Source organism: Sciurus vulgaris (assembly GCF_902686455.1).
Source record: "Sciurus vulgaris genome assembly, chromosome: 2".
NCBI classification, from domain to species: Eukaryota; Metazoa; Chordata; class Mammalia; order Rodentia; family Sciuridae; genus Sciurus; species Sciurus vulgaris.
Genome location: NC_136462.1, coordinates 30265789 through 30292128, shown reverse-complemented (window position 1 = coordinate 30292128; position 26340 = coordinate 30265789). Strand labels below are relative to the sequence as shown.

Below are 26340 nucleotides of genomic sequence, written 5' to 3'. Positions count from 1 at the left end.
ATCTGCCCCAGGCCTGCATCCCTGTCTTTTTCCACTGTCTCTTCTCTGCTAGGATCTTAACATCTAGGCCAGCACATGTAGTGTGTTAAGTGATCAACCTTTACCAGAGTGTGAGGAATTGGGGGTACGCATACTGTTGGGGCATCACGAAATGCCAGGTTTCATGTCGTGTTCCCACTATCAATTCCCTTTGCAAAATAAAGGTCCTACCTCTAGGACCTCATGGCCTGCAGTTACAATGAAGAAAGAGAAAGTTGTAGGAATAATAGGGAACCAGGACTGAGGTTGGGTCCTGTCTAACTAAAATAAACCTGCTGCGTGATCTTAGGAAAGTTGCCAGTAACCTTCTCTGAGCTTCACTTTTTTTGGCTCACAACAGATGCGCCATGTTGGTTGCATGAACAAGGAGCGAGTGCCCGAGTTCAAGGGACCTGACAGGATCAAATGGACAAAAGACTATTTTACAACTGCAGCATGCTACGTAGACATAAGGGCTCACAACTGTTATTCTTACTATTTTATCCTAAAGCTCCTTCTCCCAAAACAAGCTTCTCCCTTTCAAGAACCTTGTTCCAAGCAAGATTCCCTCCCCGCCCCCCCCCCCCAAAAGAACCTACTAGCCTCTGGGTGACCCTCTGCTGGGATCTGCCCAGGGAAATCTTTTCCAACATCCGAATAGTGTCCTATTTAAGGTATCCCTCCAAGGCTGCTCTCCTGACCCTGCCCTTTGTGTCCTTTCCACAACTTTTTTCCACAGTGCTAATGCCCCTTCAACACCTGCACCTTCCCCTCCTTTCTTACCAGATCCTTTCTGAGGAAGCAGAGAGCTCAAAACCACCCCAGTCATTAAGTTAAGTCACTGTGTGCTGAGATGTCACTGTACTCTCTAATATCCTTGAAAACCCAGGGGACCCCTCTCAATTCACACTTCCTTCACCTGTTCTGGGGCAGGGTCATGCTTGCCACACCAGCCCACAGCTGTCTGCATCTCTCGACCCTCCCACCTGCCCCTCCCTGGCCTCCTTCCCCTACAGGCCTGGGCCAGGTTCTGAGTGCCTTTGTCAGGCCTGAGAGGGAGCTTCTGTAGATGTTCCCAGTTGCTGCTGTCAGTCTGGGAGAGATGTCTGGCTTGGTGTAGGGAGAAGGACAAAACAGGTGTGGCTGCCAGGGAGGGCACAGAACAGAAACACTCTTCTTCACTGAGGGAGAGCTGCCAGCTTCCCTGAATCTCTACTTCAGCACAGTTCTATATCCCCTGTAGAAGGAGCCCTGGACCCTTGCTAGCTGTCCTCTGGAGCCTGGCTTCCCTACTTTGTGGCAGTGGTCCAAGAGAAATGGGATCCCCAGAGGTCAAACACGTGCAGTGGGGCAGGCTTTAAAGCATTATTTTTAAATGAAAAAAAAAAAAAAAAAAACTGATGTTGTACACTGGAATCTAAAATTCATCTTCAAGGGAGCATACAGGTTAAAAGCACAGGCTAAGACCTGAGTACAAACCTTGGCTTGTACTAATGTGATGACTTGAAGCAAGGTACATAACCACTCAGTTTTCTCATCTGCAAAATGAAGATGCAAAAAGCTTAAAAGTGTCTGGTACACGTTAAGTCTTTGATACGTGTTGGCTATCCTTTTCCCCCATCTCCTAACTGATCTCCTTGCTTCCAGTCTTTACGTCCACACTGCCACGAGTGCTCACTTCTCTTCTCAGTAGCTCCCATCATCTGCATAAAGCTGGGTCTGTAATCACACAACACCCAGCTCTGCCCCAGCCTCAGCCTGACACTTGCTCTCTCACTCAGTCTCCTCCTCCCTCTTCCTTGAGCTTCAGTTAAACCCACACCCAGGTGTCCCAGCAGACTGGAGCGTCATAGCAGTTCTTCCAGGAATCCTTCCTTGACTCCTCCAAGCAGAGGAAGGCTGCACACAGCTGTCCCCTTCTCCAAGGAAGCCCTTAGTGGGACCAATTCTGTGTTGGGTAATCCCTGCTGTGGAACTCCCTGTGGGCTCCAGCAACACATCCTTCCTTGCTTAACTGCTTTTCCTGTTCTATGTTGCCTTCTTCCTACTGAGGGCACTTCCTAAATAAACCCCAGGACCTACACACCCTTTCAGCCTCTGCTCCTAAGAATCAGAAGAGCCACTCTCTCCCCTAAACTCCCATGGCATCCTGGTTATCTTCACTCCATTGTCTACATATTATTCTGTTCTGCTTGCTGTACCATGTTGGGGTGAGCATACCATCACCAGGAATCAGAGGTCTTCAAGGGCATAGTCTGGATCTTCCTCCCCTTGCTATCTGTAGCGATGCTTGTGATAAATGCACAAATGAAACTATATGAAAATTTTAAATAGTCAATAAAATAGAATAGATCATCATTATTTTTATTCCTATTCAGTTTCATTGATTTCAAAAGGTACATTTCCACCATTTTAATACCTTAGAAATCAGGATGCTTCTTCAAATGGACAGCATATATGATTTTTTTTGTTTTCTTTTTTCTTTTACTTGTGTGTGTGTGTGTGTGTGTGTGTGTGTGTGTGTATGAGAGAGAGAGAGAGAGAGAGAGAGAGAGAGAGAGAGAGAGAGAGAGAGAGAGAGAGAGAGATGGGTCTCGGGTCTTGCTATGTTGCCCAGGTTGGCTTTGAACTTCTGGGTTCAAGTGGTCCTCCTGCCTCAGCCTTGCAAGTAGCTGGGACTACAGGAGTGTGCCACCTCACCCAGCTTGCATGTATGGCTTAATTAGCAACATTTTCTTTCTTAGCTGTACATAAAATAATGATGCATATTAAATCAATGGCTTCTTAGATTCAATAGTATATGGTGTTATTAATTCTTATTACAACTGACACTTGGTCTCCTGGTTCTAGGGCCTACTGTGCAAGGTCCTATAGTGACACCCCATTATCTGAGCTCAGTAGCTGTTTAGCACTGAAACTTCCATAAAGTGACCTCTAGAAATGCCCATGAAACCAGGTCTATAGGATAACCTCTGAATTGAGAATTGTGTGAGCAAGGTTCTAAGCCTGGTTCTTCCTCTAATTTTTCAGATGACCCTATACAGGACATATCTAACTTCGGTCAAGCTTCTGCTACATACATGACATGATGCAGGCCCACTGGATCCACCCAGCACCCTGAGAGGAAGCCATTATCCCCTTTTTATAGATAAGGAAGCCGAGGTTCAAAAAGATTAAATGGCTTTCCTAAGGTCATACAGATGGAATTCAACCCTTGGACCCTGATTCCCTCTCTCTACTACATGACAGAGAATACCCTTCTAAGCCTGTGTTTCCCCAATAAAGAAGTTAAATAAAACAAGGGGTCAGAGACTGCAGCCTGACAAGCCATTCTCCCTCATGGGTATATTTTTTCCACCCATACATTATGCTTTATTTTGATTGAATTTGTTACCAACTTTTTTTAATCAGGAGATTTAAACTTTTTAAGCCTTTTAAAACTCAGAATTTCTGGTTTATCATGAAAAAAAAAAAAAATTGGAACACAGACCACAGAGAACCTTCCTTCTGCAAGGGGTGTAGCACTCAGCTGCAACTCACACATTCCAATTTTCTGCCGGTCCCACCCCTTCCTAGGCCATGGGTCACTGTCATTTATCATCACACTTGTGCCAGGCTTTGTCATGTCGTTTTCTCTGTTCCCCACTGGCCTCTGAATGCATGCCCCCAGACTAGATGAACTCCAATGCCCTCTCTAGCTCTAGCAGCTGTGGGTCCTCCTCAGACTCTTCCTGAGCAGCTCCCTCCAAGTTTGCCTTATGAAACCCCAGGAATCATGCACACAAGCCCCCTGCCTCTCTTCAACCTCCTGCCCTTCAGCTCCCATTCCAGGGACCCCCAGCATCTGTCACTCATACCCCCAGCAGTTAGAGGGCTGAGGGCCAGAGTTGCTGGGGTGGTGAACCAGACAGGTGTGGAGATGAATTAGCCTCAAGGGGTGGGGGGACCCTGAAAGGAGGGAAGGAGGAAGAACTCTGTTTCCCAACAGAAAAGTGGTTCACAGAGATAAATGTAAGCAGGAAGCTCTTAGTTGCAGGAGATGAACAGGATTTGACACATGAGGAAACACTAACAGTAAATCATCAAGAGAAAAATGTACAGTCTCAGCAGTAATTTAGGATATGCAAATTAGTACACCATTAAGGCCCCATTATGGCCCGAGTCAACGTGACAATAAGTAAATAAATAAGACAAGAATGCTGCTGTTGGCAAGGCTATGAGGGAACAGCTGCACATATGTTGCTGTGCTACCATAAACTGTTTAAATCTTTCTAGAATGTGATGTGTTGCCAGAGTCGAAGGCTCTGACCATGTAATTACAGTGGGGGACTATCTCCAATGAAAATAATCTAAAATATCACCACAAGAGTTTTTGCAAAAGATGCTCATAGTGACTGTATGTAGAACCAAAATATATACATATAAATCCATGCAGAGTCTTGTATGATATGATATGGTAACGGAACAAAATATGAATGAGCTCGATACATGGACCAATCCCATGAAACTACTTGATGAAATCATGTGAAGTGACAAAATCAGCACAAAGAAGAAATATGTGGAGGAGGACTTACAAGGTTTTATGTTAACACTTCACAGGGACATTAGAAGCAATCAGAAGAGAATTCCAAGCAGTATAAATTGTTAGGGTGTAATGTTTATTCTGTCAAGTTGATGAAGATAGTTTAAATAACAATAAGGACTATGATGACCACGATGATGATCATGATCATGACCCTGGTGCAAGTGCCACTGAAAAGGAGTTCATCGCCATAAAAACACTCCAGGACACAGTCCCAAGGGCAGGAAGACCCAGGCCCCTGGCCGGATGAGAACAGGAGAAGGAATGCAAACTGGAAGAGGATGGTTTATGACTAGGCAGGAGAAAGGCCCAGAGGACTCTGAGAGACACCTCTCACAGAAGAAACAAAGTTACCCAAATAAACCCACACCATTAACCTCTAACATCCTGGGTGCTAACTCTTACTGCTGCCTCTGCGCTCTCAATTTTACTAATATATTTCAGCAGCTTCTGAGGTGGTACCAGGGCTCTTTGTGGGCTAGCCTAGGAACCCAACCACCATTTATAGCATTGTTTCTATGGAAATGTGTTACAAGCTTCAAAAAAATTGAGTTGCTGACAACCCTGGGGCACACATGTGGTCTCTAAATTAGGGAACTGAGACAAACTGGGTCCCTAGCTCAGGAAGACACCCTGTTACTTAGATCCTGTGGTAGTTAATATTTCAGTCATCAGCAATGATCAGTACTGAGCTAGATGCACTGTAGGGTAAGGCTGGAATCAGGGCATCTAGAAACAAACATGACATTCTAGGGAAGCATATGGATAGCCAGCACTCCCACTCCAAACACACACACACAAGCATTGCTTATCCTAGAAGACATGAAACAGGTCTGGGTACCCCTCGTGAGCATCCCAGCCAGCCCTGAGCCCATGCTCTTTCCAGTTCCTCTCTGACCCTGACAAACCTCCAGCCACAAGGTCCTATTTCAGTCTGATCACAGAAGGGAAAAACTCCAAATATTTACAGTCCTAGAATCTGGTTTTAGCAGATATATACTTTAGAGGTAACCAGGGCCCCAGTTGGGCCTAGTTCCCCCCACATGCATTCTGTCATAGTGCCTCTGTTCTGTCAAGCTCCAACCTGCCCACGCAAGGTATGCCCAGGGCTCTCCAACCCCCACCCACCTCAGGACTCCAAACAACACCCAGGAGTCTCCATTTCCTGTCCTGGTCACACTCCCAAGCTAGTCTGAGGGAAAGTCTGAGAAAGAATTCTCCAATTCACAAGCTAAGAAATTTCTCTACTCTAAAGAAAAGGCTATGCACAAGAGGCAAACACAAGGGGGGAGTGGTGAGTGAGAAGACCATTCATCAGGCACCTGAAGCTCAGAGATGTCACTGATGAGAAGTTGGTCAGAAGAAGATTGGCCACACAGTCACAGGGCCATCTGCAGCTGCAAGTCCCAGAAGAGCTCATGGTAGGATGGGGAGTCAGAGGCCCTGCCTGTTAAGCCAGAGGTGGATCTGATGAATGTGGGACTTCAAGAGGCTAGCACTAAAGAGCAACTCTACATTCAATATTAAAATATGTGCAAGAATGGAAACACCCAAGACACTACCTCATTAGGGCCCCACCTGGGTGAGGCTGGCTGCAGGAGGTCAGTTTGCAAAGCACACCCTCCTGCTGCCTGTTGGGAACTGCAGAAGAGAGAATCAACTCCCTCTTGCTGTGGCTGGGGCCACAGTGAGTGGGTGGCTCAGAGCCTCAAGGGTTACATGCTCACCCAGCTGGTTCCCTAGAAACCCAGGTGTGAACAATATTCTGGGGCTCTAAGGCCACCTGGGGTTGCCTGCACCTGCATAGGAGGCAGAGTCCATGCCGTGAACCCCGAGGTTATATGGTTGGCCAGCCTGTGCAGCCAGGCCAATCTGATTCCTCCAGCCCCTACATGCAGCAATGCTGGCTGATAAAACAGAGCAGCTCCATCTTCCTGGAGGTGACAGATGGGAGGCTTGGGGTCCCTCCCTGGGCCTCCTTCCCACCCAGATCCAAACACTTTGATGTTAAGGCCTTTTCTTTAAAAAAGAAAAAGCGTGTACATATATACAACAAATTTCAAACACACAAATGCTCTATGCATAACCTCTTCACCTAAATCCAGTATTTACATTATGCTAATTTATACTATTGCCTGTGTACCCAGTATTTATTCACTGACCTAGTATATGCATAGGCAATTTTGTGTTTTACTTATTTTCACCAAAATTCAAAATTTTCCCATGAATCAACATCATCTTTATATTAATGTAACATCGACCCAATACTCCACTGAATCCAAGTATCACGAATCACACAGTCATCTTGAACACTGAGGCTGTTAACAGTTTTCGGTTGTTCTTGTTTTTTATTTTGTTTTGTTTTGTTAGCTACTTTGCACTTAACACGATGCCACAAATACCTCTATGCTTATAGCTCTATTCCTTTTTAGAACTAGTTCCTTAGAATTCCCAAGAGTAACATTAATAAGTAAATTAATATTTTCTTACATTTTAAAATACATATTGTTCTGTGTGAATTAGCTGGATTGTCTATTTTCCAAAGTAATTTTCCTGACATCACTTCTCAATCCCACCAATTAAGGTCTACTTTTTTATTTTCAGGGCCGGGGATCAAACCCCAGGATCTCTCTCACACACACACAGGTGTTCTTTTCTTCTTTTCTTTTCTTTTCTACCAGGGATTGAACTCAGGGGCACTTGACCACTGAGCCACATCCCCAGCCCTATTTTGAATTTTATTTAGAGACAGGGTCTCACTGAGTTGCTTAGCACCTCACTTTTGCTGAGGCTGACTTTGAACTCGTGGTCCTCCTGCCTCAGGCTCCCGAGCCGCTGGAATTACAGACTTTGCACCTGGCAAATGTGTACTCTATTTTTGGTGGTGCTGAGATTGAACCCAGGGTCTTCTGCATGTGAGGCAAGCACTCTACCAACTGAGCTGTATCCCCAGGCCCACAGGTATACTCTTAAAATGCACTTTTCCCAACTCCCCAATATGATGGGCATTGGGAGGTAACATCCTATGATTGAATGGATCCCCGAAGTAGCACAATTGATTTGCTGTGGAGAGATGAAGCAGGAGGATAGAAAGATGTGAGTAGGAAGATAGAGGACTGAGATGGGTAGGGAGGAGAAAGCAGGCCACATGGAGACAAAGATGAAGGCAGATTCCACAATGTCCCTCCCAAAATGAGCCAACACCTCCTTGAACATTAAATACACACTTCCCACAGCCCAGGCTCCCCTGAGCTGATCTTCCAGGGGCCAAGAACAAAGATATGGGAGGGGAGGGGGTATGGGGGTAGGAATGATAGTAGAATGAATGGGACATTATTACCCTATATGCATACATGATTACATGATGGGTGTAACTCTACATCATGTACAACCAGAAGAATGAGAAGTTATACTCCATTTATGTACAGTGTGTCAAAATGCAGTACTATCATATATAGCTAATTAGAACAAATAGAGCAATTTTTTTTTTTTTTTTTTAAAGAACAAAGATACACATTGATGGGCTTCTAAAAGAAACTCTGTACTCCACCACTGAGTTACTTCCCCAGTCACGAAGTTGCCCAGGTTGGCTTTGAACTTGCAATCCTCCTGCCTAATTCTTGCAAGTAGCTGGGAATGCAGGTGTGCCAAAGAAAAGTCTTTCTAGAAAGATAGTCCAGTTCATCAGCCATGGTGGGAAAGATGCTCCCCACAGCATTCTCTAAGTGGCATACAGACCTGATGAACCGCCTCTGCGAGAACTGCAGGTCCCACTATGAGGCCCAACAGAGAAACCACTTGCCAGGCTCTGTTTACGGGCTTGCCGAATTTCCAAGTAGGAAAGGACTCATGTCATCTTAACCCTCATTTCATAAACTGAGACCTCACAGCCCAGCTTTGGCGTTCCTGCTGTACCCCGAAGTCACTCTCAGGAGAATCTGTTCCTCTCCACCCTGCAACAGGAAGAGCTGCAGCCCATTTGACAGCCTCATGACCTGTTGAACAGGGCTTTCTTTTGAAAGAGCACCAGTCTCTCCTTCCATGGTCAGCTGACTTTTCTTCTCTGTAGAAAGCCAGTAGGTAGTACTGGGCATAAAAACCAAGGTGTCCTCCAAGGGCAGGTGGTATTCAACCTTTTTCCAGGAGAAGGAAAGTCTTTGCCACCTTTAAACCAGCCCCTCAACACAGGCACCTTCTCAGGGTGTCCTGTCAGAGTTCTCAGAGTGAGCAAGGCATTTCTGGGCTTTGTGTCCGCAAAGCCCCTTCCCACCTTCACCAAGATCTTTTTGGCAGGCTCAAGGAAAGCACAGAGCCACCAAGGTGGCAGCTGCACCATGCTAAAGGGAAGCTGGGGGTGATCATGCAGAAAACTTGCTTACCAAGTACACCTGCCCACCCCAGCACAGGTCCATTGCATGCCTCAACCCTCCCAGTCCCTACTGTGGGACACTCTGACATGCCAGGGCAGGTGAGGAACCAGATGAACCTGTGGCTGCCTCTAGCATCTTATGGTGGGTAAGTTCAATGGCACAAACACCAAGGTGGTGGCTCAGGAGGGCAGCCCGGAAGCAGGTGACTTCTGAACGTGCCCTGTGGGCATCTGCCAAGAGGAAAGGGCTGGGAGGGCATTCCATGCAGAGGCAACACCCAGAGGAGTGAAAGTACTTCCAAGGAGCTGGATGGAACCTAAAGGGCCGTGCTCGGTGGGAGATGGGAACAGGTAAAGAGGCAGGGAAGGTGGGCTGGGGCTCTAATGAGGGCCTTGGGAGCTATTCTGAGGAAGGTGGAGTTTCTCTCACAGTTCTCAAAGGTTGTTCTCAAATGAGTAACATGAACTGGGCACAGTGGGGTACACCTGTACCTCCCAAGTACTACTTGGAGGCTGAGGTGGGATGATCGCTTGAGTTTAAGAGTTCTAGACCAGCCCAGGCAACACAGCAAAACCCATCTCAAAAAAGAAAAAGAAAAAAGAAAAAAGAGACATGACTAAAGCTGTGTTTTGGTAAAATAACTCACTTTCTTTGAGACTTCATTCCCACTTTTATTTCCACAATTTCAGTTCGTCTGGACACCAATGGGTATGTTCAGGGTAAATTAGACCAAAGCCAATACTGTCCAGAAATGTCCAGTCCCCTCCCCTTCTGGGGGCCATTCTGACCAACATGAGAATCACTCTCAGGCTGGGGCTGCAAGAACCCAGCCTACGATACACTCAGCGTTGTGCCGCAGTGGCTTTCCACTTGGATGCACCAGAGGAAAAGTCCTGACCCACTGGCAGTTCACCACAAGAGTCTGTGAGTTTGACACTGCATTTTTTTCTTTCTTTCTTTCTTCCTTTCTTTCTTCCTTCCTTTCTTTCTTTCTTTCTTTTTCTTTTTCTTTTTCTTTTTTTTTTAAGGAAATTGATTCCTTTGTCTAAGGTTATTGGAATTGAATGACCACAATTCCAGTCAAGCTGCCCTTGTTTCAAAGAACTATAACCAGACCATCTGAAGACAAGGAAGGGGCTGGAGCTCACCTAGTCTTTCGATGACAAAACTGGGCAAGGATATGACAGTTGATGCCAACAGCCCCAGGCAAACAAAGCCTGAGCTCCTTTAGCTCTCTCTGGCAGGAGACTGGATGAGAACATCTTAATTAGGTGGACATCTTCAGAACTAAAGAGGTGCCTGCTGCTGTCGTGTGAACAACTTGGGCACCAGGGACCTCAACTTTTTCATAGACTAAACCAGAAGCCAAAATTCCAACCTCTAACCTGAAAAGCAAGGTTATTACCCACCAAACACCCCCATAACCCTGTGAGTCTTGCCCAACCCTGGAAGAGGAACAGAAAAGGAACCCTGTTGGAGAAACAGAAGTCCTAACAAGGCAGCAGTGAAGTTTTCCAAGTGGAATCAAACGTGCAGGCGAAGATCCTGATGTGGATGATCTTTTCCACTGGAATAGTTCAGATTCCAGAGAAGAAATCCAATTGCTAATGAGATGCTCAGATCTCTAGAGCATAGAAAAATCCTAAAGCTCAGCTAGAGGCTCAGGATTTAGAAAGACATTCAAAAAGATTAAGATCATGATATCAATGTTTTCAGTGGTCCAAGGGGGACATCCTGTCTTCTCCTCCTGCATTCAACACTGCCCAGTCATTCCAGTCTGAGGAACAGAATGGGCTCCAGGTTCTACAGAGGACACCTATCCGCCTAGCAGATGCAACCCTCTCCAGGTTCATGCAACTGACATGGAGTCCTGATGGGAAGCAGAGTTCTGCCTGCCAGTGAGAAAGTTGCAATCTCCATAGCCTTGTTTTTCAGGAACAACAGCAAGAAATAGGCCTATGAACCTACGTCAACTGGATGTTCAACCTGGGCTTTGCCCCTAGAGTAAGTGGCACAAAAAGGCCTGGAGAGTTCAGAACACATTCTGGTCACTCAACTTCCCACAAATCCTGATTGATTTTGGAGACTTGTTCTTCACAGCCTTCTAGGACATTCACTGAGCCACCAGATATTCTTCCAATAAACTCCCTTTCTCCTAAAGTTAGCCAGACTCAGCTTCTGCTATTTGTAGACCTAAGATCTGGACCACCTCAGCATTTCCTTCAACCTGTATATGGGTTCCTCTGGCCTCTGGGACAACACTGTGCTCAAGTTTCCATTTTTTCCTCTGTGAGTAGGGTCTACCTAAAATGCCCCCACCAAGTATACCCAAGAGGCTGAGGCAGGAGGAGGGAAAGTTTGAGATCAGCCTGAGCAACTTAGCAAGACTCTGTCTCAAAAAAAAAAAAAAAGGTCTGGGGATACAGCTCAGTAGCTCAGTGGTAGAGTGTCCCTGTATTCAATCCCCAGCACACCACCTCCCCAAAAAAAAAATTTAAAAAAAAAGAGGGGAGGGAGGAAAAATCTGATCCACCTCCTGGGTATCTGAAGAAGAAGTAGACAGACTCATACTAGTAGGCCCCTTGTAATGCAGCAGCAGTAACTGAGCACAGATAATATGAAAGGTACAAGTCTGTCCTGGGCCTTTACTGACATTCTGTTCTCCTGGGTACTGGCAGAAGTGACCCATCCCTCCTCTGATCCTGGGAAATCCCTGAACACTTTCACATTGATTTCTGTAGCACTTAACTGCTCTTGGCTTTTGTGCATGACTGTCCCCCTCAGACTGTGGGCACCTGAAAGGGGGAGACTGAACCTTCTTTATTTTTGTATTTCCCAGTACCAAGCACAGAGCCAAGTACACAGTAGGAACTCAATAAATGCATGTAACATGAGTGAGTGAAAGAACAAAGAAGGTGAAGGAAAGCACCTTGTAAAGCACAGGGGGGTGGGGGGCAAGGTTAGCCCTGCTATGACTATGGCCAGTTTTCTTTTTCTCCATAACTACAGAAGTCAGATCCTAAAAGCCATTTGCTAGGTCAGCACAGCCTCCCTGGAGAGATGGTGGAAGAAATCCTGAACCTTCCCACCACTTCTACTGTAAGTATAAAAGGGACTAGAGAGTAGTTGTTAGCTTCCGAGCTACCCTAGGGTGTCTGAAGAGGCAGTAGACACATTCACACTGATAGGCCCCTTATAATGCAATAGGGGAGGCTGGAGAGGGTACACAGTGAGTCAGGGCCTTAGATCAAGGTGCCCACTATACAAGGGCACTACCCTCTCCCAGTCCCACACCAAGGACAGGGCAACCAAGCATGAGCGTTCATCTGCAATCTTGGGTGAACAAAAGTTTAAAACCCACTCCATGGTCTCTTCTCTATTACATCTTGCTCACCTATTCTAAGGGCCTTTCTTGCTTAACCTCTTATGGTAATTTCCTAACTTACAGGCCGATGATCTGCTCATGAGGCACTTGACAATGGAATCTCTTAGTATGTTCATTCAACTGATACAAATTCAATCTTAGCAGAAGAAAAGAAGAAAAAGCAAGGGAAGGAAGTGGAAACAACAACAGAATAGAACAAGGAAAAGCCATATAAATCTGCTGTCTCAATCAGAAGTTAGCCCATGGGCTAAGAGCCCCAAGTCTGCTGCCGTGGGGATATCACAGAATAAACAGCTCTTTGTGTTGAGTGAGGATGTAGCACTTAAACACATGCCTATTTCATATGACGTGGCCCCCATTTCTGTCACTCAACCTTAGAAACAACTTCATTTTTTAAATTATTATTATTTTTATTTGGTACCAGGGATTGAACCCAGGGGCATTTAACCACTGAGCCATGTCCCCAGTCCTTTTTATTTTTATTTTGAGACAAGATCTCACTAAGTTATCTAAGGCCACACTAAGTTGCTGAGACCGGCTTTGAACTTGCAATCCTCCTGCCTCATCCTCCTGAGTTGCTGGGATTACAGGCATGCACCACTGCACCTGTGAAACTACAACTTCTAAGACTAGAGGAACATGTTAAGATAAACTTAAGTGTCAAGAGCCAGTTGGCTGCTGCCTACCTGGTGTCTTCTTAAAGGACTTTCAAGGTTAATCTTGATTATAGTTTCATTTTTCCGCTCACATGCTGACTCCACCATATTCCATGCTCCCACTGACAGATCCACCCTTAGTCAGCTCTTTCCTTTGGGTCTGACCTGTGTCAGAAACTAGGCTGCACACCTTGTGGGGTGCATGTGGGAGCTCTGTGCCAGACTCAGTGGTGACAGCTCCATGGCTATAGAATAAAGGCCTGGCAAGATAGCCGGCCCCACACTTTCTGCTATTCCAGGAGTGCCACCTCTGTGTTCTTGGGCCTTCTCCTTGCATCTCATGGGAAATGGGAGAATTAATCTCCTTGGCATTGTGCAATCTGTGATCCACAGTTAGAAAACACTAAGTGATCTTATTGTTAACTTTGGACTCAGACTTAAAAGAATCAGGTTAGAAGGCTTTGGAGACCCAATAGGTTGACAGCAACTAGGATCATTTAAGAGCTAGGGTGTAGCTTACTGATTCAGTATAAAGTTTAACTTATGGAAATCCAGGTTCGAGCCCAGCACTGCAAAAAATGGGAAAAAAATCAAGTAAGAATGTAATAAGACAATATGATGGTAAGACTATTGAATATGCATCCTACTCTCAAAGACCTCTCTTCCACGCCTGGCTTTTTATTTTTTTATTTATTTTTTCTTTTAAGTATTTCCTTCTAAGTATTTGTGTACTGTCTAAGGAAACTGAAAGTTGATTATTTTGTGAAACTGTAGATTCTGGAAAATACCGAATTGTTAAATTCACTTAATAATATATAACTTCTCAGAAATAGTTTTCTATGGAAATTCCAGTTTCACCCTACAATGGTCATGAAAATTTTTTAATTAAAAGTGAATTCAACATATTAACTCCAACATTATATTTAGTTGCATAGAACTGGAAATATATCAAATGTTCTTCAGTAAGAGTCTAGTAAAATAAATTATATCATTTTTTATAGTGGAATACAATTTAGCCATTGGGAAAAAATGAGGTAGCTTTGTACATATTGATATAGAACAATCTCCAAGATACCTTAGAGTATCATTTGTTAGCATTTATTTATGTATGCATGTTTTCTTCTATCTGGTAGGATTACATCTAAGGATGGCTAAAGAATGTCCAACTGTAATTGCCTGCGAGGGGAACACTAGAAATTGAAGAAATGGAGACTCTCTCATGTTTTAAAATAAGCATTTATTTTTCTAATCCTATTGCACTTGCATATGTATATACATATATAGTAATCTCTTGTCTATGTTGAGATTATTTTTGAGTTTTTCCTTCCACTGTATAACATACCTTTTAAATTCTAAACCATGTGTGTATTAGTGTTACAAATAAAAAAGACAAAACTGAGAAATGTACTAGATTTTATTTTTATTATTTTTTAAAATGTTTTTAGTTATAGGTGGACACAATACCTTTATTTTATTTATTTATTTTTTATGTGGTGCTGAGAATTGAATCCAGTGCCTCACACATGCTAGGCAAGCACTCTACCACTGAGCCACAACCCCAGCCCCAAGATTTTATTTTTAAATAAGACCAAAAAATTTAAAGAATCTAGCTTACGGGGTGCATTTCATGGTATGTCAGTTATATCTCGATTAAAAAAGAAAGAATGCAGCTTACAAAACAAGGTTGTGATGAATCGCTTGAGAACTGGGTGGAGGCAATGGAATCCTCCTCATGAAGCCCAATGTCAGGAGTTAGCCAAGATCTCCCCAAGATTCAGTTTTATAGTTTAGCCTAGTTTTATAGTTTCAAACCTGATTGGTAAAGCAAGCCTGCAGCCAGTTAGGAAGCAGCTCTTTGCTCTCCTCTCGAATCCTGCCAGAAAGCTGGTCCTACCTCCTTCTATATCAGTCGGGTTCCCAAAGACAGTCAGACCAACCCAGGCAACAGACCCCTCACCTCAGAACCGGCACCAAGGCATAGAAAGTCATTATGAGGCAGGTCGACCAGGCCAAATCAGGACGAGGAGCCAGTGCCACAACTGGACAGATAGTGTCTGACACCCAGGGGAAAGAGGTGCTTGGAATGGAGAAAAACTAATGAAGTGCAAAGCCAGGAGGAGCCAGAGACAGGCTGGCAGGCAGGCGGAAGCAGGCTTAGGTCAATGTTCGGAATTAAGATCAGGAACCATGGTTCTTGGTGCTTGGCTCGTGTGTGGACAAAATTTGACAACTACTACCATTTGTATCATCGTCAAATGTTTACTGGAACTTTCTATGAGTAGAGCACCAGGTCTGGGGATACAAAGATACACAAGATAAGGGCTTCCAGTTAGTTAAAAAGTAATGACTTTTACCTAACTACAGGCCCATTTAAGGAGTTGAACAAGGGTATGTGCAAAGCCACAAGCCAAAGGAGAAGCTGAAAATCTTTAGACCAGGATTCAAGGTTTTCTTCAACACAAGGCCCCCATGGGTGTTACTGGAGTCACAGGGAAATTCTTAAGAAAAGGAACTTGAACAGGACTGGAAGGGGAGTAGGGCTGACCCAAGTGGAAGAAAAGAGGGAGCCATGGTGGCCTCCAGGGAAGCATGGGAGGTAGGAATGCTTGCCGCTGGTGGTTTGGACTAACACCCTGAGTGGGTCACTGGGTCAGGAATGTGAATTAGGGCAGGAAAGCAGTGGAGGCCAGACCCCGGCATGGAAGGCCCTGACCACCAGTCTAGAATTTTGATTCTTACCATGCAGACAGTGGGGAGCCATTGAAGGTTGCTGAGCAAGAGGGTGACCCTTGCAAACAGGCATTTTAAGTGAGATTACAGAGCAGCCATTTATCGGGAGCTTATTCAAAGCCCTGTGTGTATTTCAAGTGGCACTTCAGACGAAAAGTTGTAACGCTTTTGCCCTGTGTCATGTAGACCAGAAAGGAAAGTTTAAGAGTCTCACAAAGAGATGCTTCAGTGAGAAAGAGAAATGAAGGGGAGGCAGGGCACTTTAAAGAAAGAACCAGATCTGCAGAACTGCTAGTCATGGCATCTGGGCAACTGCTGCACTTTCTTACGAGTCTGGAATGCCCTCTTCGGCTGGGGGTGCTCAGTTTTTGAGGTGAGTTTTGATGTCAGAACACTGGCTTGTGGTGTAGGGAGTGATACAGCCAGGAGGCAGATCAACAGAAATATAAATATCAGGTCTGGACAGCATAAAAGGTCTCCATTCTAAGAGCACCCTCTCCCATGGGGTTTCTCCATCTGCCTCTCTCAGTAGCACCTTGGGGTTTTCTGCTGGAGTGGCTGAAATCCAGTATTTCTCCTCTTGGAACACTAAAACTGTTTTGAAATCTGTCAAGTTTTGAATTAGAGCTTTTACATTACTGTTCCTAACTGTGCATAGCAAGGCAGCAGGCAGAGCTGCTCAGAGGCCATGCACTGGGCAGCAACTTCACACCATAAATCAGCATTTATGTAAGGTGGGAGAGGAAGTCAGGATTAAGTTTCTGGTCTTAAACTGGGCTGTGTACCATCGCAATGCAAAAGCAAAGCCAAGCAAGTCCAGGAAAGGGCCTGAGGTTTGCACAAGATTTAGCCAGGTTGAAGATGTGAGCAGGGCAACTGTTCCAAGTGGACCAACCACTTCAAGGAACCCCACTTCTTTCTTTCTCTGAACCTTGCAAGAGGACCCTTCCCATCCACTCTCAGCCACTCTAGGGCCTTTGGGCACTTTTAATCCCTGCAAGGTTCTATGTGAACACAAAGGATTGCAAACTCAAAGCTTTCTTTCTTTTGGGCTCCTTTCCTGGCCCTCAAGCCAAGTGCTGGGCACCATTAGGCTCTCACTAAAACAATCCCAGTCAGGACCAGCTGACCAGGACCTTGACAGTCAAGTTCAGTAAAAAAACCAAATGTCCCTAGAACAGGGGGTTGTGCAACCTGTGGTGACTCCTATTGCAGTGGAGCTTTTGCTCTAAACCTCATTCCCCTGTGGCTACTGTGACCAGACATCCCAGGCTTTCCAGAACTGTCCTGATTTTACATGTTTGTCCTGGAGTCTCTGGAAGCACATAGGTACCTGCCAGGGACTGTGCCCTAATGTTTTGGTTTGACAAATGGTCACTATGCACATGACACACAGCTGGCATTAGCCTGCAAAACAGTATTTTCCTTCCAGGTGAAGTTCAGCTGTTTGGTTGGGAAGAAGGCCAGGCATGGAGGCGCTCCAGGGTCATCGGTGCCTGCCACACTGAGCAGACAGGCTGCCCATGCACTGCAGTGGGGTGGTGTCACTGAGTCACACACCAACCCAGCAGGGCTGAGTGCTGCCCTGTGAGTCTTCTGCCTAGGACAGGGTGTGAGCTGGCTGAGATTTGGGATGAGAGAAGAATGGGCCTGCACAAATCCAGTACATGATTTTTTGGCCATGTAGTAGAGGAACTGTGTGATCCCTCTCCTACAGTTGGCCACCTCTGAGGCCCTCAAGAAAACAAACTGCCTTCTTTCTACACTTGCAGGCTTGGCTCCCTACCTGTAGGCAGCATCTTAGGACCCCCACCACCATCACCACCTGGTCTGTACTGCGGGCTTTACTTTGGAAGCAGACCTGAGGGATCCACTGGAAAAAATGTGCAGTGAGTTACTCTTATGTGCCCCTTCAGGCCCCAGACACCATTACAGACACAGTCTCAAAACCCCAGCACGTTTCCTTTGGCCACGAAGCATCTTTCCCCTGTGACCAGAACACAATAAAGGAATTAGGACCCACCTATCAAGTTTCTGCAGGTGACACCTCAAGGCTCAAAGTCAAGCTGGCCAACTCAGACACACATGATTTGACAGGTCTTCCTTGCAGCCAGCCCCAGTCCAACCACCTATACAATTCTGCTAATTCAAACCACCTTCCCATTTGGGGAGGTTGATAGCCATCACCTATCTTCTTTACCCAGTGATGTCATCCCACATTTTCTCCAGACACAAATCAGGGTACAGCTCCTGGCACAGTTTCCAGGCTACCTAAGTTAGAAGAGGAGGGATCCTGCCCTCATGAGTTCACTCCAACTCTCAGGCCTTTGGCAAGTTGTCAAAGGTTAAGGGAGAGGCAAGGAAACAAATCACCTAGCTAAGGTTAAAGGGCAAAAAGAACTTAGAGACTGCAGCTCAGGCCCAGATCTGTCCTGGGCATTTGCAATGCAAATCTGCGTTTTGTTCACTACCACCAAGGTCTTGCACAATAGCCTATGTTATAAACATCCACGCCAACAATGCCTGACTGTGCAATCACGCTGTAATTACAGGCCGGCAGGAAGCTGCTGCTTGGAACTGCCCTAACCTCTAGACATCCCATCTCGGAGTCTCCACGGCTCGGACACACATTCCTGCACATCCCCGAGTCCCTGCCAGGCCGCTGCTGCTACAGTTGCAGGCACAAACCAGGGAGCCCGGGGGCCACCCGTCAGGCCCACCAAGCCTGGAGTTACTCCTCAGGGATGTCATAAACTTCTCAGCTGTTCTTTAAAAGACCCTGCGCCACGAGGCTACCGAGGGCGGCGGGAACCACCATCAAAGTTTCCAGGCACATTCCTGCAGCACTAGCAGTTTTAGAAAACAGAAAAGAACGAGATGCCACAGAGTCCACTGGAAGCGGCTTTCTGGGTTTTATATAGAAAACACTCACATATGTACGTGGGTGTGCTGACAGTTTTTATGGCTAAATTGCAAAGTGTTAGGCCTTAGCGATTACCGTCAGGTTCGGGACATGGTGGGGGAAGAGAGAAGGGTGGGGGAGTCAGGAGGGATTTGTTTCAAAGCGATTGGGGGGCAATTCGGGTTTTGTTTTGTGGAAATGCGTAGGGTGGTTTGCCCAAACTTCTGAGTTGCTCTACTCACGGGAGGGCCAAGCAAATAAAAGTGGGGGGAAAGTTTCTTTAACTTCCTTCCTGCAACCTTGTCAAGGGCTGCAAAAAGGAAGAGAACGTTTCCCTGGGAAACACCGGAGGTGAAATGGGGTGGCTGCGCCAGCCTACAGGGATGGGGCACCGGACGGAGGAGTCACCCCAGATGTAGGCCCCGGGAAGCCCCTTCCTTGCACCCCCTGTTCTCTCAAAGGGCTCCTGGAACCCGCCCGGCTGCAACCCTGGCTGTTTTACGTCCTGTAGCAAAGCAGCGACTCCAGGGGTGCAGCCCGAGGCCCTGATCTCCGCCGCCCAGCTCCTCCCCTGCAGCGCCCCTCGGTACCCCGGCGCCCGGCCCGCCACATCCCCGCCCGCGCCTCGAAGCCTGAGCCCCGGAACATTTCCAAGCCCCACATCTGCACCCCGGCGGCGGAAAGGGGCGCGGAGCCCGCGGCTCACCTGTGCGCTGGGTCCCGGAGCCGCTCGGAGGGGCACCGGGCGCGGGGTTCCAGCAAGCGCGGCCCGCAGACTCAAACTTTGTTGCTCTCGGGACGGCGCAGTCGTCACTTCCTAGCTGAGCGGGCGGCGCAGCCTGGGCTGTGACCCAGCAGCTCGCGCGGCGGCGCGCCGGGCCCTGCAGCCTCCCGCCCCGCCCGCGTCCGGGATCTGCGCGCCCCGGGCCGAAGAGCTGGCTCTCGGCTCTGCGATCCCCGGGCCGCGCGGGGAGCCGAAGGTCTGAGCGACCTTCCACCGAGTGCAGCTGCTGGAGAAGCCTCCCTCCACCGAGTCCTTTCTGAGCCGTGGAAGTGTGGTTGGAGGAGCCGCGCCGAGGTGACCTGCTCTCAGGCTGGTTTGGAAGGTGGTGTGGGGGTTCAGGGACCTAGAGACTGAGTTCAAGGGACCCCAGAGAACTAAAGTTCCCAACACACACACACACACACACACACACACACACACACACACACACACACGGGTGAGGGAGGGAAAGGAAAAAGTTTTTTGGTTTGGTGTTGGGGTTAGAAAGGTCATGTGAGAAAGCAGTGTACTCTGTGTTTTCCTAAATAATGCCTGAACTGGCCCTCAAACAAAGGTCTTCTGTCCGTACATTCGCTCAAAAGGTCTGTGCGATTGTCCTGTAACTTGCATGCACAGGACTTTTATCAAGTATTAGGTTGCAGGGGCTACTTTAGCGCCCAAGTTGGGGCTGCAAAATGGTGGTTCTGTCCTCAGTCCTCCCCCCAGGTTTTCCACCTATTCCTTTGCACTCAGAATATCTTCGTGAGGCCTGATGCGTTCAGGGTTTCGTCGCTGGCCAAAAGTGACTTAGAAGGTAAGGGGGAATCCTGTGAAGCAGAGCTTCAGGCAATAGTAATTTTAAAATTTATCGTTGCCCAAAATAAATTTGCTCACCTTATTAAAAACTACAATAGAAAGCCACTCTTTGGGTTTCTGATAAATAGCAACAAAGTAGTTAAACAACAGAATTCAAGGAAAAATTCGTAATCCTCTAAAAATGGATAGAAACTGGGGTTAGCCTTTGCTGTGGTTTACAAAAAAGCAGTCAAAACTGCAGTGGAGGACTTTTCCCAACAGAAACATTCCCTTCATTGTAGCTTGTCCTGGAAAATAGGGATCTGTGAAAGGTGGCTCAAAAGCCTCAATTAGTGAGGGCTGGACAATTTTCCCTTTTTCCCCATGTAGGCCAGATAAAACCTCCCTTCCAAAGCTTCATCTTTTTACTAAAGCACAGAAAATCATAGACTTGAGTGACATCTTTGTCGAGAAAGGTAGATGGAAAAAAAAGTAGATGGTAAAGCTGATGGAAAATAACATCGGGGAAATGATTCCCAGATCTGTATTAATACTTCACAGGAAGCCCCGGAGTCACTGAAAGATTGGGAGCATGAAGATCCAAGCTCTCCTAGCAACACGAATCCTCCACACTGACACTGTTAAGGCCCTAGTTCTGCTTTTTAGTGAAACATCAATGACACGTTATAAACACAAAGCATATTCTATAAGAAAAATAATATTATGTTAAGAAATAAGTGCATCAAACCAGGTACAGTGGAACACACCTGTAACCCCAGCTACTCAGGAGCCTGGGCAATGTAGCAAGACCTCTTCTCAAAATAAAAAATAAAAAAAGGGCTGGAGATGTAGGTCGTGGTAAGGCACTCCTGGTTCAATCCCTAGTATGGAAAGAAGGGAGGAAGGAAGGAAAGAGGAAGGAAGGAAGGAAGGAAGGAAGGAAGGAAGGAAGGAAGGAAGGAAGGAAGGAAGGAAGGAAGAGAGGGAGGGAGGGAGGGAGGGAGGGAGGAAGGAAGAGAGAGACAGAGAGAAGAAAAGGAAGAAATAAAATGCATCATTAGACTCAGTAATTATAATTCTCTCAATTTCATTATATCACATTTCACATTACTGTGGGGGAGGGGATGAAGGAGGAATTGCCCATTTCAGTTTTGTAAGAGAAGAAAGTCCTTAGTGCATTTTGCTTAAGGCAATCAATAAGGTGAGTGATGGCCTCCAGGCATCTAAAGATAGTCATATAATATTCCTTATTTTCTAAAACAAGAGCAGAATATTTCTTAGTTCATTGTTGTGATTCCAAATTCTCAGTCACAATTTCATGAATATTCAGTATTTCTGCATGCCCAGGAGTAATTAGCAGATGGTGTAAATGTGTGAAGGTGCACATAGGCATTGCTTTCTCTACATAAGGTGGCATTTGCTGGGTTCCAGAGCACTGTGTGGAGGATGTGGTAGACAACCTGTAAGACAGCTCCTTACCAATGATCTCTGCCTCCTGGGGTTCACACTCTTGTGCTAAACCCTGTCCTTGAGTGTAGACTCATTGACTTGATTCTAACATATAGAATATGGCAGAAGTGATGTGATGTCACTTCTGAAATTAGGTTATTAAAAGGTCTGTGGGATCCATCTTAGGTGTCTGTCTTTCACTCTCTCGGATACTCACTGGGGGAGCCAACTTCCGTGTCCTAAGGTAGCCCTGTGGAAAAGAAGTGAGGCCTGCCAGTGACCACTCAAGTGAGCTTGGAAAGGGATCCTTTCCCTCCTCCATGCTAATCAAGCTCTCCAATGAGACCTTCAGCCCCCAGCCAACAACTTGACTACAACTTAACCCCATCTACGTTGCCTGGGTTCCTGACCCACAGAAACTGTATGATAATAAATGTTTGTTGTCTTAAGCTGCTGCATTCTGAGATAATTGTTACACAGACACACATAACTAATACAGAGGTCAACAGAGAAGTCCATCAGGGACCAATGACAACCTCACATGACCTTCCTGATCCCTCATAGAAAGTAGAACATAGAGAAAAATAAAGACCCTGATCCAGATTTAAGTGTAATACATAAATTCCAAGAACAGAAGCCTTAGCCCTCACTTCTTTTGCAGGACAAAGGTTATCCTTGAATTTAAACTAGGTCAGAGGGTGTGGACTGCTGCTCAGTCCCAGGCAACTCTGGTATTGGGTGTCACCTACCTGAGAGCACATGCACATGTCTTTGTGTCACAAGAATTGACATCTGTTAGGCATCCTCCTTCTCTTCCTCAGGGCATGTACCCTGATCCCTGAGGCCTTGACATAACCAGTGGCCCTGAAGTCAGGCCTTGGTTCTGAAAGGAGCACTTGAGAGAAGGGCCTATGACTCTGACAGCCAGAAGGGGTAGGTGATTTTAATGGGAGATCTAAAAACCAGAAAGAAAAGCTTGTGGTCCTGCAGTTGAAGAGCAAGTAGCAGACTCTCTCCAGTAAGAACCACCACTGTGCTGCTTCCAAGGCTAGAAAGAACATGCTGTCCACATGATGGTGTCTTTCTCTGCATCACTTCCTCTCTGGCTGGAGCAAATTATTTACTTTTAAAACCAAAACAAAGTTTTAGGAAGCAGAAGAGATATACTCCTTCAGTCGTGACCACGGCAAGCATCTGCTTGTGATAGTCCCCACAGCCCCTTCTCCTCAGCCAATCCTGTAGAAGCTGACAATCACAGAGGTCATTTCTGTTTTTCCTCCAGAGTCACTAAGTTCCAATTTTTCTCATGTGCAGTGACTGCAGCTGCTGTGTTGCCATGCCGTCATCTGGTTGCTATGACTTGTGAGGTTGTGTGAATGTGCCAAAACGTGAATCTATTAATTTAACAGGAACTGGGCTCAGCACATATATTCCTTGTTAGGTCATTTGCTTTGCTACCTAAACCACATCCAATGTGTTCAGCAGTGGGCACGTTTCCTAGAGTCTGGCTTTACAAAAACGTCAAATGCTCTGAATTTTGAGTCTGCACAGTTTTACATGATTAAATTACTATGAAGAACATAAAAGCATTCTAGCATAGGGATGCATACAGATCAGTTCAGGGAAAAATCAAGGGGCCATACATGGTCAAAGTCTCTAGTCCTCATTCTTCATGCAATTAGATCCTCTCTGCAGGAGGGGTAGGCAATAATATCCTAGGAACCCCTCCCTGAGCCCTGGTTGCATCTAGTCTGAGCTCTCCAACACCAGATGAGTGGTGTGTGCTGTAATAAAAGTAATCATGGTCCTTCTTCCCTTGGGTCGAACACATAGGCATTTTTCATTCATCAATTCAGCTAACTCACTGAGTGTCTACTACTGAGTGTGCTAGGGATGCAAAGATGAAAGGGACAAAGTGTCTCCCTAGTGGGACAGAATGACACTTAAATTACAATGTAACAGGAGAAGTACTAGAATCATTCTTTGCCTAGGGCTCCATGAGATCTCAGAGAAGGGAGCAAGTAATGTCTGGGAAGAAAAACCAGTGTTTTTCTCAAAAAAAAAAAAAAAAAAAAGGTGTGTGTGCATGTGTGCTATATAAAATCACCAGGATGTGTTTCATTAAGTAATAATAAGCATTGTACCATGTAATGTTTGTTTCAGTTGTATGCAATACACATGCATATTTTCATGCCGTCAGAATATAAAATATACAGCCTCAGCAACTTAGCAAGGCTATAAGCAACCTAGGGAGACCATACATCAAAATAAAAAATAAAAAGGACTAAATGCCCGTGGGGCCAATCCCTGGTACCAAAAATAATAATGATAACAAAATGTAAATCCTACATTCAAACGAAGAAGTGTGAGCATTCTGGGTTTAGAGCGATAAATACCCCACACTGAGCGAGCGCCTCAGATGGGCCAGGTATCAGGGTGTCACCCCACTGTCTTTTTTTTTTTTTTTTTTCAGTTGTCAATGGATTTTTTTTTTTTTTTTAATTTATTTATACATGGTGCTGAGTATGGAACCCAGGGCCTCACACATGCCAGGCAAGTGCTCTATCACTGAGCCACAACTCCAGCCCCCCACTGTATTGTTGAAGAGACTAACCATGATTTAGACATTTTTAAAAATCTTTTCCAAAGTCTCTCTCCTCAATCAAAGGTGGATTCCAAATGCTGAGCTCCTTGAGTCCTCTCTTGACGGAGTAGAGGCCCTTTCCACTCAAACAGCAAGGCCAGCTCTAAGGAAGAGAAAGATCCACCCTCTTTCTATTCTTTCAGGTGGTGGGAAGGGGAAAGAGGAGAGGGAGGAGGGTCAGAAGCACATCATGCTTTTCGCTCCTCCCCAGGTCTTGTAGGGAAGATGGAAAGGCTCATAACCTAATGAGTGTTACTCCAATCACAGAGGGAACTCTTACCCAGCTCCCCACAGAGGATTCTGGAAGGAGGATGATACCAAACCAAGGGAGTGCCATGTCAGAGTGAACCTGGCAGTCAAACCTGAGTGGGCAGAGGAAACTGAGGCTTAGCTCTCCTCAGTCCTCACTGTGAGCTTAGGGGAAGGTCAGGGGAGTCTGCACCAGTGAGAATAGAGGGGAGATAAGCACTAAGTTGCAAGGGTGAGAAGCTGGGGTAGGGTGGAAGGGGTTGGTTTTGCTGAAGAATGGACCACAGGCTTACACACCATAGCAGCAGAGCCATAAAGAAGAAGCAGAAACCTGGTGTAGTGGCACACACCTGTAATGTTTGTTTCAGTTGTATGCGATACACATGCATATTTTCATATTACATATGAAATTACATGCATATGTAATCTCAGCAACTCAGGAGGCTGAGGCAGGAGGATCGAAAGTTTGAGTCCAGCCTCAGCAACTTAGCAAAGTCCTAAGCAACTTAGCGAGACCCTGTCTCAAAATAAAACAATAAAAAGGGCTGGGGATGTGGCTCAGTGATTAAGCACCCCTTGGTTCAATCCCTGGTATCCCCCAATCCCCCCACCCAAAAAAAAGAACAAGCAGAAACCAAGGTGACAAGGTACTTTGGTTGGTGATTAGGAGCAAGGATTCTGCACTGCCCACAGATTATTTGGCTTCAAGTTCTACCTATACCACATATGGTGTGACTTTGGACAAGTTACTTATCTTTTCTGTACTTCAGTTTCTTTATCTATAAAATGAAGATGGTGATAAAAATTGAACATACTTAAGGTCATTACAGAATTAAATCAATTTGAAAGCTCTTACATGTAAGTGTTCCATATGCATCAGTTAAATAAATAAATTATTCATCAACCAAAAGGACTCTACATGAATATTACGTGATTCCAAGACTCCCAAATTGAAATTTTGGTTAAAAAAATCTACCAACCATCAGCTCATGAGAAGGACCAGGTCAGCTTAGACTGAACATTTAAGATGATGTAATATAAATTATAAGATTTGGCCCCTCCACACAGTCCATCTGGGAGGACAGACATCATGCAAGTGTTTATATGAATTTGCCACTGATTGTCCAAATGTCATTCAGGAGGGGACTGTGGTAGGCACAATAACGGTCCTCAAAATGCCCATGTCCTAATGAATACATGAATATGTTAAGTTATATGGCAAAGGGTAAGTTAACATTGCAGAAGAAGCTAAAACTGCTAGTTTGCTGACATTAAAATAAAGAGATTTTCCTGGATTATCAGGGTGAGCTCAATGTAATCACAAGGGTTCCTAAGAGTGGACTTGGGAGGCCAGAAGAAAAATTAGAGTCAGAGGGAGAAGTGATCATTGGAGAATGAATGGTCAGAGAGCAGCAATGTCACTGTCTTTGAAGATGGAAAATAGGGGACGTGAACCTAGAAATGTGGGTAGCTTCTGGAAGCTAGGAAAGGCAAGGTAACAGATTCTCTCCCAAAGCCTCAGAAAGGAGCACAGTCTTGCCAACACCTTGATTTTAGCTTGGGGATCCCATGTTGGACTTCTGACCTACAAAATCATAAATTTTTAAAAATCTGGGGTGTGTGTGTTTGTGTGTGTGTTGTGTAACTGGGGACCAAACCTATGTTGTTTTAAGATACCAAATTTCTGGCAGTTTGTTACGGTAGCCACAGGAAAAAATTAGCAAAGGGACATTTACTAAATGTGGTGTTTTCTGGGGAGTACTTAAACTACGTATAGGAAGTCTTAGAAACTCGATG

The 26340-nt window shown here is 45.6% G+C and overlaps 2 protein-coding genes across 2 annotated transcripts in view; both read right to left on the bottom strand.

The window, feature by feature from the left end:
* The window catches only part of HEATR4 (HEAT repeat containing 4), a gene marked incomplete at its 3' end in the record, with an annotated part of 285455 nt that extends 275545 nt beyond the window's left edge, over positions 1-9910 (bottom strand). Inside the window, exon 1 of the mRNA XM_079129751.1 lies at positions 7381-9910. The remainder of the gene's footprint in view (positions 1-7380) is intronic.
* The window catches only part of MIDEAS (mitotic deacetylase associated SANT domain protein), a 63306-nt gene extending 43824 nt beyond the window's left edge, over positions 1-19482 (bottom strand). Inside the window, exon 1 of the mRNA XM_079129748.1 lies at positions 19350-19482. The gene's annotated coding sequence lies outside the window, so the exon portion shown is untranslated. The remainder of the gene's footprint in view (positions 1-19349) is intronic.
* Positions 19483-26340: the final 6858 nt, after the last annotated feature.